We start from the raw sequence: 16670 nt of genomic DNA on the forward strand, positions 1-16670 counted from the left end.
CGAGTTACACCCAGTTGACCCTCCTTCAGAGTGGCACATCTGCTGCTGTGGGGCCTTTAGACTCACAAATCACCAAGGGTCTCGCACTGTTTGACTAACTAGCACCGCGCCTGTTGTTTTCCCCATTTCTCTCTACCTCGTGCACTCAACCGTTTCTTTCCAACCACTGCTGCCTCAAATCCTCACCTGCTTCACAGCATCCCTCATTGCTAGCATCCCTGCACTGGAAAAAACAAATAAAATAAATACAGTGCTGGACAGAATTATTTGCCCCCTTGGTAAATATGATCAAAGATGGCTGTAAAAATAAATCTGCATTGTTAATCCTTTTGATATTTTAATAAAAAAAATCTAACCTTTCATTGAAGTAAAAGAATTGAAAGTGGGGGGGAAATCACATTATGAAATAAATGTTTTTCTCCAAAACACATTGGGAACAATTATTTGCCCCCTTTTATTAAATACTTTTTGCAACCTCCTTTTTCCAAGAGTCTTCTCCTATAATGCCTGATGAGTTTGGAGAACACCTGACAAGAGATCAGAGACCATTCCTTCATACAGAATCTCTCCAGATCCTTCAGATTCCCAGATCCATGCTGCTTCTTCTCTTCAGTTCAGCCCACTCATTTTCTATAGGGTTCAGATCAGGGACTGGGATGGCCATTGCAGATGCTTGGTTTTGTGCTCAGTGACCCATTTTTGTTTTGATTTTGATGTTTGTTTTTGGATCACTTGTCCTGTTGGAATATCCAAACATGGCCCGTTATAAGATTTCTAGCACAGGCTGTCAGGTTTTGATTTTTTTATCTGTTGGTATTTGATCGAATCCATGATGCCATGTATCTGAACAAGATGTCCAGGACCTCTGGCAGAAAATTAGGCCCACAGCATTAAAGATACAGCAGAGTATTTCATTTTACACATGGGGTACTTTTTTATCCCTGTATGAACCAAACCCATATTAAGTGTTTGCTGCCAAAAAGCTCTTTTTTGTTTTTGTTTAATCTGACCATAGAACCCGTCTCGTTTGAATTTCCAGTAGTGTCAGTTACTTTTCAAACGTTCTATGGCCATAATATAATTAGAAATGTATCTTGAGCATCAAATCATCATATTAGACTGATTTCTGAAGGATCATGTGACACTGAAGACTGGAGTAAAGATGCTGAAAATTCAGCTTTGCATCACAGGAATAAATTACATTATAAAATAAAATATTTTCAAATAGGAAACAGTTTTTTTTTTTTTTTTCTAATATTTCACAATATCATGGAGAACATTTGGAGACTTACAAAAATAAAATAAAATAAAATAAAAATAAATTCAAATTATTACAGACTGCAAACTGTGTATCCTGACCTACTGCATTACTGTCTGGTATAAACCGTTCCACCTCAAACAGAAGGGCCCTGCAGCCAGTTGTAAAAATGACCAAGTCCATTACTATTTTCTGGCTATTATGGACACCTACATAGAGAGGTGTAAAAGGATGGCTAGCGGCATCAGGAAAGATTCGTCTCACTCGTCCCATTGTATGTTCACACTCCCACCATCTGAAATGAGGCAAAGGATAATCCAGTCCAGAATAAGCAGGCAATGGAAGAGACTTTCAGAGCTAAATGATAGTTAGCATTTAAATGCAGCTGATTTGCAATTAAAGCTAACGTGTATAATCTCTTTAATGTTAAAATACTTTCTCAACATACAGAGACAAGAATAAGTAAGCCATTTTAAGAAGATTTTAAGAGTACTAAGAGAAGCTAAGAAAATACGAGCCCGATCTCACGGGAAAACGTACAAATTCTACGAGGTGGCTTATTCGTACGAATTCATACGACCTGACTCGTACGAATTAGTAAGATTTTTGCAAAATCGTACATATTTTACGAATTGGCCAATTCGTATGAATTCATACGAATGACCTACCCCTGACCCCGCCCCTAAACCTACCCATCACGTGGGTTTAGACAAATCGTACAAATTCGTACGAGTGAGGTCGTACGAATTAGTACGAATTAGCCAACTTTTTATCATTCGTACGAATTGGTCGTGAGATAGCGTTGGAAAATACACATCTTGACCAGCTCAACTCAGCAACATTGCCCCAACCAATGGCGTGAGGTTTGGGCAGGACTATCTGTTTGGCTAACCAATAGCAAATGGGGTAAGTATTTTGCAACCTTAGAAACTTGTTTGAAAAATGTTCCTATATATATATATATATATATATATATATATATATATATATATATATATATATATATATATATATATATACAGTATTCACTGTTCAAAAAGTTTGGGGTCAGTATGATTTTTTTCATGTTTTTGAAAGAGGTCTCTTATACTCACAACGCTGCATTTATTGGATCAAAAATATACAGTAAAACAGTAAAATAACTGTTTTCTATTTGAATATATGTTCAAAAAATATCATTTATTCCTGTGAGGGCAAAGCTGAATTTTCAGCATCATTACTCCAGTCTTCAGTGTCACAAGATCCTTCATAAATGCGCGTCAATTTCGCTCTGGACGCGTGAATGGATTCAAAATGTTCAAGCGTCCAAATAGACGCGGTAGACGTGAATTTGACACGCTATTCGCATTTGGTGTGAACACACAGTAATATTATGATTTTATTATGTACTCCAGTCAGTGTACTTTGTGTTTTTGTTATTTGTAATTTTAGTTAGTCCTTTCCTGTTTCCTGTCCCATGTTAGGCCCTGTCCCAAATGGCACCCTAAGCACTTGTGGTCTTCCTACAAGGCTGCGTTCCAGTCCATTTTTAGACACGCTCTTGCAAACTTCCCTAACCACTTCCCCTCGGGGAAAATCTCTGCCGCCATTTTGAAGTGCGTTCCACTTCGTGAAGTGGGCGAGGGAAGTTTATATGGACAGACCCTCGCTCCCTCGATTTTGACAGAGGGAGCGAGTCTACTTCATATGTATACTTCAGGCACCTATATGTCCCACAATGCAGTAGTGGGCACTCGTGCAACGTAAGCAATCAGCCTGTCTGGATTTACTATGTTTTTGCCTTGTGCCTGCATTTACTTTTGTCTTTTGTTGCGTTTGGATCCAACTGCCCCTCGTTTCTGAAACAGCTCGCATTACAGATTTGCTCCTCAAGAAACATTTCATACTATTATCAATCTAAAAACAAAACAGCTGTGCAGCATAATATTTTTTGTGTAAACCGTTTTAACAGTGTAAACCTTTTTTTTCATTTTTTTTTTTCAGGAATATTATAGACACCAAAACTTTGAATGGCAGTGTATACTACTGTTCAAAAGTATGAGGTCAGTAAGACTTGTTTTTTTAAAGAAATTTATATTTTTAATTAGTAAGTATGCATTAAATTGATCAAAAGTGAGAGTGAAGAGAGAGTTTTGTTTCAAATAAAATCAGTTCTTTTGAACTTTTTGTTAATTCATATTCTATTTCTGTTCAGAACGATTAAACTTGATTTCGTTTTTGTTTATGTTCCTGTTAAAATTGTGTTCGTTTCCGTTCCTCGTTCCTGACGTAAACTGCTATTTCTTTCAAATGTTGTGTGGTTTTTCCCCATTCATGACAATCTCTTAGTGACTAGCAGTTTAGCACCACATTTCCGATTTCATAACAATGATTCCCCACTGGAAGACAATGAACATGCATGTGACACTATAGGCCGATGACAGGAAGTGCCTAGCTGTTGTAATTCGCATTCAGTCAGGAAGTGAGGAGTCAGTAGTGCTATTGTTCTTCCTCCTCTCGTCTTCCTGCTTGTCGGTGTCCTGCAGTGGCCACTTCTTCTGCTATTATTCTCCGTTTATAAGCCATTCATTCCCACAGGGGTTGCGTTGAAGAGCTTTATTGTCTGCTTTCAAACTTGGCACAGTAAAATTAAAGTGTCTTCTTAAAGTGGGTTTGTTTCCGTACTTATCGTTTCTTAATCCCTGGGTAATCGTTTTCTTACCGCCAATCCCATGAGCCTGGCGGCCCTAGACACTTCGCTTTGGTGGCTCCTCGGATGCTCCAGACCGTCCTAGAGTAGGATGGGCATATGTTTCTATTAGAATCGGGAGGGTTGGCCAGCTTGTCCGTGTTTCTTTCGCAGGGTGACCGTAAATCCCTGAGGAATACACAGTGATTCATGGGGTCTGAGAATAACAGCTTCTTAATTGGATTCATTTAGTCCTGATCACCGTCCTCATTAGCACCATTTGTGCGTAGCGATGTCGACTCATTCTTTTATTGCCTTTCACTGCCTCTTCCCTTCCCTCCGGAAATGTACAATTATCTTTCGTAAATGAATTCTCGCCTTACGCCGAAGCACGGCGGACCACGAATGCGCCGCCCTCTCTTGGTTCGCCGTATCATTGCAACTGGCGACATGCACACACATGCAGGCTTTATCTCTCCTTCGCATGCACATACATCTAGGTCAGGAGGAGGTTCGAGACATATGGCTCTTCTCATGTTCGCCTGCCTCTAATCCCCGTAATCCATTATTTGTCATGCTCGATGTGCAGGGTACGTATTGGAAGTTCAGGAGGAAAAGAGGATCAGGGCAGGTCTGAGAACAGAGCTAGGGGCCTCAGCAGCTGGCGTTATCTGATCAGAGGCGACAGAAACTTTTGCATGTACCTGCATCCCTGAGGCTGCCGCTGCTCCTCTCTTCATGCGGAACATACATCTGCCAGCGCTCGCCATGATGCACTTGTGCTGTTCTATTAAAAGCTGTCATGAGCCGTGACTTCTCCATGTCAGTCATGACTCTATAAATGCACGTGTGTTGGGCGAAATGTCATAGCTGTATTAGGGCTGTCAAGCAGTTACTAATGTGTTTATATGTCATTTATGAAACTGAATTAATTGCATTTATATTTGTAAGACTTTACAGTGCTATTCAGTTTGTGCAACATGAAATATCATTAATAAAAATGCATTTTTACAGCATGAATTAATCTTGGTGAATATTAATTTCTTCATGCACCAAGTAATATATATTTTTTAACATTTTTAACATTAAATGAAGTTTATATATTATAAACAAACATGAATTAGCAATGAACAATATTTTAAATTAGCATTAACCGATAGTGATGGGAGTTCAACAGTTCACCCCAGAATGAAAAGTTCTGCCAACATTTACTCATGACATTTACATGTCGTTTCTAGTCTTGCATTCTTCTGTGGAACATAAAACAAGATATTTTGAAGAATGTTGATAACCAAACAGTTTTAGTTCCCATTGACTTCCATTGTATTTTGTAGTCTATATAATGGAAGTTGGTTCCCAAACTGTTTGGTAACCAACATTCTTCAAAATATCTTGTTTTATGTTTCACAGATAAAATAGAAAGTAATAACAGTTTGGAACAAAAAGAGTGTAAGAAAGCAATGACAGATGTTTTTTTTTTGTTTTTTTGGGGGTTGAGTGTTAGTTAGATACTTATTGAAAAGTGTTACTAATACAGTATACTAATAGTTGAGGAAAGCCCTCTAATGAATATCATTTAAAGATAATACACTGTGGAAGAAGAAAAAAGCATTGCATTGACAGAAGCAATCTGAGGTCGACATTCACAGTTCACTCAGCGGCTTATTTCGCTCATGCAAGACCAACTCTTATCTGCTTCAATGGATAGATACTGAAATCTCAAAAACTGTTTGCCATATTCACATTTAAATAACATATTTCAAATTTGACATGAACTGTTCCATAAATGTTGTCTTAAGCTCTTTTATAGGTTGGTCCAGCTAATGTGCATGTGCAGTCCCAAATGCGTATCTCTGGACACCATAGTGACACGATGATTTTAGCAATTACAGAATGTTTTTTTTTTTTTTTTCTGGTGGCGTTGAGAGATGCGTTTTCTGGATGGCGTTTTTTTTTCACGTTGAGAGAGCTCAACGTGATACAAAGAAAAACATGCAGGTAGAAAAAAACACATGTGCTGCAAATACTCACAATGCAAACAAATGCAGAAACACGCTACAAATAGCACAGACCACAATGGAAATGTTTCAAGGGTACCCCAACAAGTGACGAATGCTTATTGGTCAATGTCTACTCATCAGTGGTGTTTTTTTACATTCTGATTGTATGCGTTGTGAGTATTTGCAGCACTTTTCTGTATTTGGTTGCGTTGTGAGTATTTTTCTATTTGCATGTGTTTTCTTCAGTTGCAGCGCTTTAAGCTCTCTCAGCCACCGTACTTTTTCTTTAAAAAGGCAGGACTTCTTATTCTTATTATATTTCTTTCATTGTTGGGCAATGTTAACTTGCAGACTTAGGTCTTAGGCTGTTCTCTTTTATATTGTATAACAGTATGCAGTATTTTTTTCTCAATACTTTGTTAAGAGAACATTTTCAGTTTGTACCCTGTGTGAATGGTTTCTGCTCTTGCTAAGTCTAAGCTGCAAAAAATTATTTTGTAGAATTTAAATACAGGGCATGTTTAATTGTGTTGATTTTTTAAATAATTATTTTTATTTAATAATAATATAACAATGTAAATTATTTAATATTAATAATATTAAAAATAAATATTTTTATTTTGTAGAAATTGCATTAAATTGACCATTTTTATATCAAGTATCAGTATTTGACTTGTATTTCAATAGATTGTGAGACGTCTTGAAAAAGTGAGCAGTGAGGAAATTACAGTCATGTACCGGCATCAGTTCTTTTAAATTAGATATTGATTCGTATATCTAGAATACATCATTGAAATGGTTTCCTGTGTGTTATAGATGATAATATGAGGGCATGCGCTGATGATGTGTGAGGTTTTGTGTGATTTGCACAGTGCAGTGTGAAGCTGCGGGGAGATGAGCTCTGTGTGGGTAGCTAAAACACCCTGCGACTGTCCGCGCTGGTACAGACTCATGTCAGCGCGCTTGTAGAGGAGTTCCTGTCTGACTTTGTGGCCCAGTTGTCACAGTAGGGTTTGTGCCCTATGCTGTTTACACCAAGAAAATTGAGAAAGAGGAGGGGTAGTCTGCACACCGTACACAAATAAGACCATAACTCAGTCGACTCGCACTCCGGGCTCTTTCCATCCATGCATGATTCAACAACTGCTGGATCCACGTCACCAATCAAGACTGGAGTCGCGATCGCTCTTTGAGGGCATTACACTGATGGACGCATGTCAGGCGGTGCATATCAGTGGCGTGACATACGGGGATAATTTGCTGTCTTACATCCCAGCTGCTTAATGGATTCAAAAGGCAGGAGTCTAACTGGCAGAACAGAGAGATATTTCTGTCTATGCCCGTCTCCTTCTGTGGTTTACCTGTCAAACCAAGGCTATACGCAGCTCTCGCTACAATACAGAGGGGAGGTCGTTCAGAATGGCTATGTTCACACAGCAGCAAAATATGGTTGTCAGTCCTGTTTTACCAGCCTAAAATACAGTTACATTCGCACATAGTTTAGTTCTAAGTCTAACCCAGAGTGACGTGCCTTTATGTAACCAAACTGACTTCCTTGAATCTCCAGGGGTGAGATGAGGTTGTGCTTCGTCTGAAGCTTTTAGATCCAGCCGCTGTTTTCCACCAGAGCTGCTCCTGTCACTTTTGTGGTCTGAGCACGAACCAAATGATGCACTCTGCAATTCAAAACTGCTGGTGGTTAATTAAGATTTGATTTGACTCATTTATTAAATAACATCCTGTCAACTGATAAGACTTTCCAGTGTTGTGGATGTCGCCATCTTAGATATTTACCTCTGTTGTTATGGTTACAGCAGTGGCAGAGATTTTTTTTCACTACGTGGGTGCAAACTATAAATAACAGTCAAAACACTATGTAAAACTGTGAATATAATACAATGATATAGAACAGATTTTATAGACCCCGTTTCAGCGCTGAGCTCGTTGTGTTCTGTCTTCCGGTTTGTATTTCCACAGCATGAAGGTATCTTGCGGATTTATGAATGAGCCGCTATTTTTTTTTTCTGACATTAGTTATGATATCCGCTTCATACATTACAGTGCTCATGATAACTTTTGTTAACTCTACAATAAGTAAATCCACTGCAGCAAATTACTCTCCGACAGCGAAGCCATAGAAATATATAGAGCTACCACAAAAATCTCAATAGATGGCTGTGCTTGTTTCTCTGGCGCATTAAGGTCTATATCACACAATACAAGAGTTTGCTGTTTAAAAAAAAGGGTGTAGGCCTACATGTACAATAAAATGGTATAGTATAAAACACTTGTTTTTTATTTGTTTAGCAATGTTTTTTTGTGTTTTTTTTTTTTTGTAACAAAAACTAGAAGTACCCATTGATTAAAATAACCAACTAAAATATTTAAATGTTTAAGAACTTTTAAGAGCTGAATGTTCTTCAAGGTTCTCTCTCTTTTTAAACAATGAATTTACATGACATTTCCTGTTGTTTGAGATTTAATGGATAAGGATATATACTCATTTAAAAATACCAATGGCATTTTAAAATTGTATTAATTTACATGACTTTTCCAGGTCTAGAATTAACACTTTTAATATTAGGCCAACTCATATATATTTAGGGGTGTAGCAATACATGTATTCTTCCCGAACCGTCATGGTACCGACGTCACGGTTTGGTGCATGCAGTCAGACGGTGAATACAATCGATCACAGGCGATCCACACTCCAATCCAAAAGGGGGTGCATGCGTTAATGCAACGCTGTTTGCTAACCGCCACAACAGGAAAAGCGCAGAAGAACAGACGATCTATGCATAGACAGAGCCCGTCTATGGAGAGCCTGCCCACTCCCTATTAAAGCGGGGCTCAGTAGTTTCGGGATTTCTTTGCTGTATTCTCGCTTTTTGCTCGCAGGTTTCTCTCTAGAGCTCCCCCCACAGCTTCGGAATAGATATTTGACAATACTGTTGTAAAAACTCGTTGTAAAAACTCGTTGGCGATTCTCAGACACCAGAGGCTATCAGATCAACGACATCAAAGCAGATGGGACATTCTTTAAAACGTCTTCTTCATTCGGGTTCGAACAGCGTGAGGGAGCGCAATAATGACAGCATTTTAGCAGATTTCTTTTGGCCGTAAAGCAGTTGTTTACATCGCGAGACCTGATATCACGCGATACTTCCTGACGCGGTGGCCGGTGGCCGCCCCAAAGTTGCAAGTGCGAATTTTCCGCTCACGGGCACCAGGGGGGTGCGAAACCACCACCATTCAACCCGAAATAAGTAATATAACCATTCCAATGACTCCGAAGCTGTTCAGTTAAGGTAAAAAAAGTTACTTAGTTCACCTTTAAGTCCTATTGTACCGAATTTTGGTTGTAGTTCCACCAGAGTTCCACTGGAGGCGATCGCCCATGAGTGCAGAATGAATGGGAGTCTATGGGGCTAGACGGCTAAATTTGTCTCTTTCACCCGATTGCCGTTGAGAAATCTCAGATTCGATTGTAGGTTTTGCAAGTTCAACATGGGTTATAGGTCGAAAGTTGAATGAACGAGTACTTATGTCCTTTCGATTTCTTACAGGTTGAGTTGTTGTTGCCCATAACACGCTAGCATTCTGCTAATGAACGCTGATTGGTCAGTGAAGGACTGATTACGACCAGAGATACCACTTGATGGCATTGTGGCATCCGAAGCGGGACCAGAAACAAACAAAACAAAAACTCTTCTAGCACGTGTATTTACCTGTGTCAGATGTGTTGTCGATGCCTCGACAGAAAAGAAAGTGCAGAGCACGAAAGCACCAAAGTGACTGAAGGATTGCCGTAAAGCAGTATCTCTGGTCGTACGATGTGTATGATGTCATTGACACTTTAAAAGACTTTTTAAAGCAAATAAGTGACTAAAAAAATCGAACACCCAGCAATGTGTAATTTCTTTGCATCTCCTTTCGAATACAATATTCAAATTACTAGACAAAAAATTATATCCTGAGAAAAGTGGATTTTGATGGGTATACTGCCATAGACCTCCATTCATTCTGCACTCGTCCTGTGAGCGCCCTCATATGGAATCAAAGTGGAACTGCAACCATTTCAGAAGCCGGAAGTGTACTGAGAGTGAAACTTCTCGCCTTATTAGACATTCTCTGGCATAGATATGTTTACTTGTAATCTCTCAACCAGTGTTTCAAACGCGGAAAGACATCAATAAAACAGCTTGAGAATAATATCTCATGTAGCATTACATTTACCTTTCACTAGAGAAATGAACTCTAAAGGGGAGCATTTCTCTAAATATATGTACTCAAGACAGGGCATGTTTAATTGTGTGGATTTTTTAAATAATTATTTTTATTTAATAATAATATAACAAGATCAATTATTTGATATGAATAATATTAAAAATAAATATTTTTATTTTGTAGTAATTGCATTACATTGACCATTTAACATTTTTATATCAAGTATCAGTATTTGACTTGTATTTCAATAGATTGTGAGACGTCTTGAAAAAGTGAGCAGTGAGGAAATTACAGTCATGTACCGGCATCAGTTCTTTTAAATTAGATTATGATTCGTATATCTAGAATACATAATTGGAATGGTTTCCTGTGTGTTATAGATGATAATATGAGGGCATGCGCTGATGATGTGTGAGGTTTTGTGTGATTTGCACAGTGCAGTGTGAAGCTGCGGGGAGATGAGCTCTGTGTGGGTAGCTAAAACACCCTGCGACTGTCCGCGCTGGTACAGACTCATGTCAGCGCGCTTGTAGAGGAGTTCCTGTCTGACTGTGTGGCCCAGTTGTCACAGTAGGGTTTGTGCCCTATGCTGTTTACACCAAGAAAATTGAGGACGAGGAGGGGTAGTCTGTACACCGTACACAAATAAGACCATAACTCAGTCGACTCGCACTCCGGGCTCTTTCCATCCATGCATGATTCAACAACTGCTGGATCCACGTCGCCCATCAAAACTGGTTTGGTGCATGCAGTCAGACGGTGAATACAATCGGTCACAGGCGATCCACACTCCAATCCAGAAGGGTGTGCATGCGTTAATGCAACGCTGTTTGCTAGGGCTGTGTATTGGCAAGAATCTGGCGATACGATACGTATCACGATACATGGGTCACGATTCAATATATTGCAATATATTTCGATACTGTGCATAAGGCGATATATTGGGATTTTTTTAAAGTAGGACTATAATTTTAGAAAAAATAATATTTAAAAAAAGACATGATGTGCATAAAAGTCAAAGAAGTTTACTTTAGGTTAACAATTCAGTTCACAGAAAATCAGACTGCCAGTTTGGTATTGTGGTTCACAGGTTCTTAGTGAGCAAATTTTTATATTTCTCAAGTAGGCCATACTAAAAGAAAATACATAGCCCCTGTCACAATACAAAACAACAACGTGAACTGGACGAAAATGAATGAAAGTGAACAAAATGAATGTGTCATATAAGCCTATTGAAATCAAGTTTTTATGTGATAAAAGATTTTAAAAGAACTGGACGCGCGAATGAGGCAAATTAACGTCTGCCGCGCTAAACGCCTCATTCGCGCCACAGGACCTCCAGACGCGCGTAAACGCGTCTTTGCATTAACTTAACATTGAAATCACTCGCGCCAGACACTCTATTCGCGTTTGGTGTGAACGCAGCTTCACGGTGCGCGTCCACTACAGCGGCAAAACTACGCTCGGTGCCGCTGGCAACGCTGTAACGTCTCCGCTTTGGGGTGTGTCTGTTACGAGTGTGTTTGTTTTTTTCAACACACGGACAGTATAATAATCATCATGCACGCGATTACATTTAGAAATAGACAAGCTTTGTTTCCAAATGCACCAAGCAAAGATCCTTTCAATTTTATAAACCCAGCCAATATAATAACAATAAACACATCCAAAATAAAATCTTTAACATATATAAACAACTGCAAAGCGTCTAATTTGTAAACAAAATGATTTACGCACTAAATCCATCATAAACTGCCGACCGCGTTTTTCGGTCTGAACTGCCCAACCTTTTGACGCTCTCAGTCGCTCTCAACGCTTTCTCCGGTCCGCTGTCAATCCCAAAATGCACTGCTGAGCGTGAAGCTCGACTTCCATGGAATGAATTGAAAACGCTTGCTCCGCTCGCTCCGTGGCCGTGCCAGTGGACACGCACCGTTCGGCGAGCCTTTTAAACAACATAAACGTGAACCACCGTCTTACCATGAATATTTTTGGACGTAAAAAAAATCAATTAAAAAAAAAAAAAAATCGATATTGCGTTTTTGAAAATCGATACAGTATTGCAAAATAAAATATCGCGATACTCATGTGTATCGATTTTTTCTTACACCCCTACTGTTTGCTAACCGCCACAACAGGAAAAGCGCAGAAGAACAGACGATCTATGCATAGATATGTTTACTTGTAATCTCTCAACCAGTGTTTCAAATGCGGAAAGACATCAATAAAACAGCTTGAGAATAATATCTCATGTAGCATTACATTTACCTTTCACTAGAGAAATGAACTCTAAAGGGGAACATTTCGCTAAATATATGCACTATATTGGCTTATATAATCATTATATATATATTACCTGTTAGTAATGTCTTAATTATCTTAATTATTTTGTATATATATATATATAGCCTATATAATTTTTAATTAAAGTCATGAAAACAAGTTATGACAGGAACTGTGTAAATGATTAGATTTCAAAAATGAATTGGAGAAGTTAATGCAAAACCTGCTGTATGTGCAATTTACGTTTTTTTTTTTTTTTGAGTGTTGATTATGTCTAAAAATAATTAGCAACTGAATTTAATAGTTTGAGTTCTGATGTTAATTGTAACCTTTAATATTAAAGTGATGTGCAAGAAAGAGCTCCCTATATATAGTTTACTGCATTAGCTGAGATAGATTTGTTTTGTCCTTAAAACATTTTTAATTATAATTGAATTTATTTAATAACAGAGAAGCAATTTTTTCAGTAATCACTGTTTAATAAATTTTGTGTTTAGTTTTCTCCCCCCTGCTGTACCGAACCGTGACTTCAATACCGAGGTTTGTACCGAATAGTCATGTTTGTGTACCGTCACACCCCTAATATACAGGCTTTCCAATATCGTTTGAACCCTGTTTCTTGAAATACATAAAACTGTTGTTTTAAAGCTTGTTTTATGCAGGGTTCAGAATATTTTTTGTATGTTACGATAGTCAATGTGTCAGATTATGCGATTTTGACTCCTCAATTCTTGTCGTGTTTAGGACAAGAAACTTGTCAGGCTATACATTGCTCCCGACCAATCATCGTCTCTTTTTCATTTTGCCATGTTTGAAAGCTCTGTATGGAAGAGCTTCTGTGCTCCTACTGGTTAACATTACAGATTTAACGGAACCCGTTGTGGTGGACCAGTAAAAAAAGAAAGTGTACTAGTCTTTCTTTCATGACGTCATGAAGCGTCAGAGATGCGCCAATGGTTATTGTCCACTATGACACATTAGACGAGATGAAACGATTGATTCTTGTGTTCCGACACCCATTGTCTTTTACGAATGACACTCTATGCCAAACAGATCATGCCAAAATCGGGCTGATATCTTAGTCTGAACCTGGCATTATTTTAAATCATTTTAAGTAATCTTGAGTCCCCCTAATGGCCCCTCCGGTTGATAACCACTGGTTTAAGGGACATTTCAGTTGGTAAATTAGCTAAACACCAGCTTGGCCAGGTTGGGAAATCAGTTTAGTTGGTTTAAGCAGTTTTTTTTTTTTTTTGCAGGGGAAGTTCCACTATAGAGTTACAGGCATTATTTACTGCTAACACAAGAATATAAAAGTGTTGTATGAACAGGATCGTTTGAGAGTCACACCTGTTAGTAAATACAGTTGTCAATCCCAAACACTTTGATTGTGTGAACATAGCCAATTATCCGAGCCTCATTAAATGAACACCCAAACAATAGATAATTAGCTATTTTCTCTTAAGATCTTGTGTATTGTGTAACTAATTACATTTCAAATCAACAGGATGATTAGAGTGTTGCTCGTGATGCCTGGCAGGTGTGACTAAAGGAAGGGGGAACCATGGTGACTTTGAGAGTTTGAAAGTCTTTGTTTTGGAAGAAACAGCTGAGCTGACAAATCTTTTCTTCGTTCATACCGTGATGTTGCTGTAGGACTTATCAGTTGAAAAGAGAGATGTCCTTTGTTGTTCTCCAAACGTTTCCCTACGTTACATCACATTTATACTACTGTGCCCAATGAAAGGGAAGCGGCCCATAACACACAGAGAGGCAGGGACAACCAATCAAATTGTCTAAAATACTATTCCATATATATATATATATTGGAAGTGTCAAAAGCTATACTTTATCCCCCGGTTTCACAGACAAGGCTTAAGCCTAGTTCCAGAATAAAATGCATATTTAAGCTGTTTTAACTGAAAGCAAATTGCACTGATATATCTTAAAATATGTCAGTGCCATTGTTTTTGTCTTAAGATGCACATCAGTAATGTTTTTTAAAGGCTATGAAACCAGGTCTATGACTGTTTACTTGATTAAAATTATATTTAAATTGAGTCATGCACTCATTTTATATGTTCAGGACAACAGTAGAAGAAATCCATTTCAACCAAGCATTAACAAAGATCACTTTGAGGGGAGATTTTGAGCATCATTAGTTGTGTACATTTCAGACTTATTTACTGACTGAAGGCATAGGAAACTAATTAAGTGAAAGACACTGAACGGGCACTCATTAGGCAAGCTATCCATTTGTGCGTGCAAGCGTCCTGCTGGCTCCTACTGGAATAGGCCATTTGCGGATTCATTGTTCTAATGAAGTTGGCAAAAGCCACCCGGTGCCAGTATATTGACAAATCACTGTCAAGCTCCCACCAAGTGAGACATTTTCAAGACAAACAGTAAAAAGTCAAGCATATTCATTACTGAATAGTGATAAATGACAATATGTGACCATTAGATGATAGTTGTTATAGTTTACCAAAAAAAAAAAAAAAAAAACAGGAGAAAGAATTTAGACATTTAGTGTCATGGCCGGCTCGCGAGCCGTGACAAAGGAGACAACACGTTGGATAATGATCAAAAGGAATAACATTTATTAAAGTAAGAATAATTAAATGTGAAAAAATACGAGACGAAAACAAACAACTGAATCAGGTACGCAAACTGCACGAGGATGAGAGAGCGCGCCCTGTCACAGCCGAAGAGAATTACTTTAATTGCCTGCATCAGCTCCAATGCAGGTGTAACTCCTCAGTTACTCCTTAATGCATTTGCATTGCAAAACAAAATGTCAGTCCAAGTGCCAAATAAGAAATATAGGATAATGTATTTCATACTTTTTAGGTGTTGTAATGAAATTCAGACATTGTGACTTAAGTGTGTGGCAATATCCAAATACTGTACACTATACCGTTCAAAAGTTTGGGGTCAGTAAGACGTTTTTGAAATAAGTCTCTTATGCGTACCAATGCTGCATTTATTTGATTAAAGACACCGTAAAAACAGCAATACTACTGTGAAATATTATTACAGTTTAATTTGAATTTGAATTCTTGGTATGATTTTTATGTTGTGGGCATAATTGGATTTAAACAATTCCTCTAAAATCACACTATGGAATGAATGAATGAATGAATGATGAATTAATGAATGAGGTAAAAACAGTAAACCTTTAATATTAATACTTCTCACACATTACAACAAAAATAAACATGAGAACAAATTATTTTTAAATCTGTATTTACCAACTGTATTTTTAACAATTTGTTTTAAAATAATATGAAAATTATAAACGGTATAGTAACTTTTTTAAAATTTAAAATATATATATATTTTTTTTTTATGTTTTCGTTTCATTCTTGTGTTTTCCTAAAGCTCAAACCGTAGAGCATGGTGCTAGAAACACCAAAATCATGTGTTCGATTCCCAGCAAAATTAACATGCTTGTTTTTACCAACTGATAAAAATGTACGCCTTCAATGCAGCCGTCTCAGGTTACGACTGTAACCCTCGTTCCCTGAGAAGGGTACAAATTGGGGAACGCCTTCAGCGTGATGCGTCTGAAGCCTGTATGGAACTAGTCCAATCTCGATTGGTGTTGCGTCATTACGTCACTCGTGACGTCGCATGTGATGGTAATGTGGAAGCTATAAAAGGACGCCGGATCACAACAGCGTCAGCTTCTGATAGGTCGAAGCAAGTCGTTCTCAGGAGCGCAGGAAGTTTGGCCGAGGGACGCAGTGTCTCGTTCCCTGAGGGTTACAGTCGTAACCCGAGACGTTCCCTTTCGAGGGAACTCGCGCTGCGTTGAGAATCGACAAATTGGGGAACGAAATGCCCACTGCGCCACACTGACTAGTACCCGCCCTGGTGTGAAGCAATCTGGCACACTCAAGACGAGAGAACTTGTGAACCCGTTGTAGAGGGCAGATCCAGACTATAATGTTTTATGAAGGTGTGTGGGGAGGCCCAGCCGGCGGCATCACAGACCTCTTGAAAGGAGACCCCTGCTAGCAGGGCTTTAGAGGATGCCACTCCTCTAGTTGAGTGGGCTCTCATCAGGAGAGGCAAAGGCAAATTGCGCGCCTCGTAAGCTGAAGAAATGGCCTCTACTATACATCTGCTAATAGTTTGTTTAGAGGCAGGGGAACCCCTCTTGGGTGACCCAAAACACACAAGCAGCTGGTCCGACTTCCTCCAGACCGAGGACCTGTGTACATACTGTAGG

General features: G+C 38.6%; 1 protein-coding gene across 3 annotated transcripts in view; it reads left to right on the top strand.

Moving 5' to 3' along the window:
• Window positions 1-16670, top strand: part of elfn1a (extracellular leucine-rich repeat and fibronectin type III domain containing 1a) — a 112061-nt gene that overhangs the window by 19156 nt on the left and 76235 nt on the right. The window contains exon 2 of one of the 3 annotated variants that reach the window (XM_084408997.1): window positions 3242-3300. The exons of the other annotated variants lie outside the window; for them this stretch is intronic. The gene's annotated coding sequence lies outside the window, so the exon portion shown is untranslated. The remainder of the gene's footprint in view (window positions 1-3241; window positions 3301-16670) is intronic. 3 annotated transcript variants of the gene reach the window in all.

This window comes from Rutilus rutilus, assembly GCF_951802725.1.
Source record: "Rutilus rutilus genome assembly, chromosome: 1".
NCBI lineage: Eukaryota > Metazoa > Chordata > Actinopteri > Cypriniformes > Leuciscidae > Rutilus > Rutilus rutilus.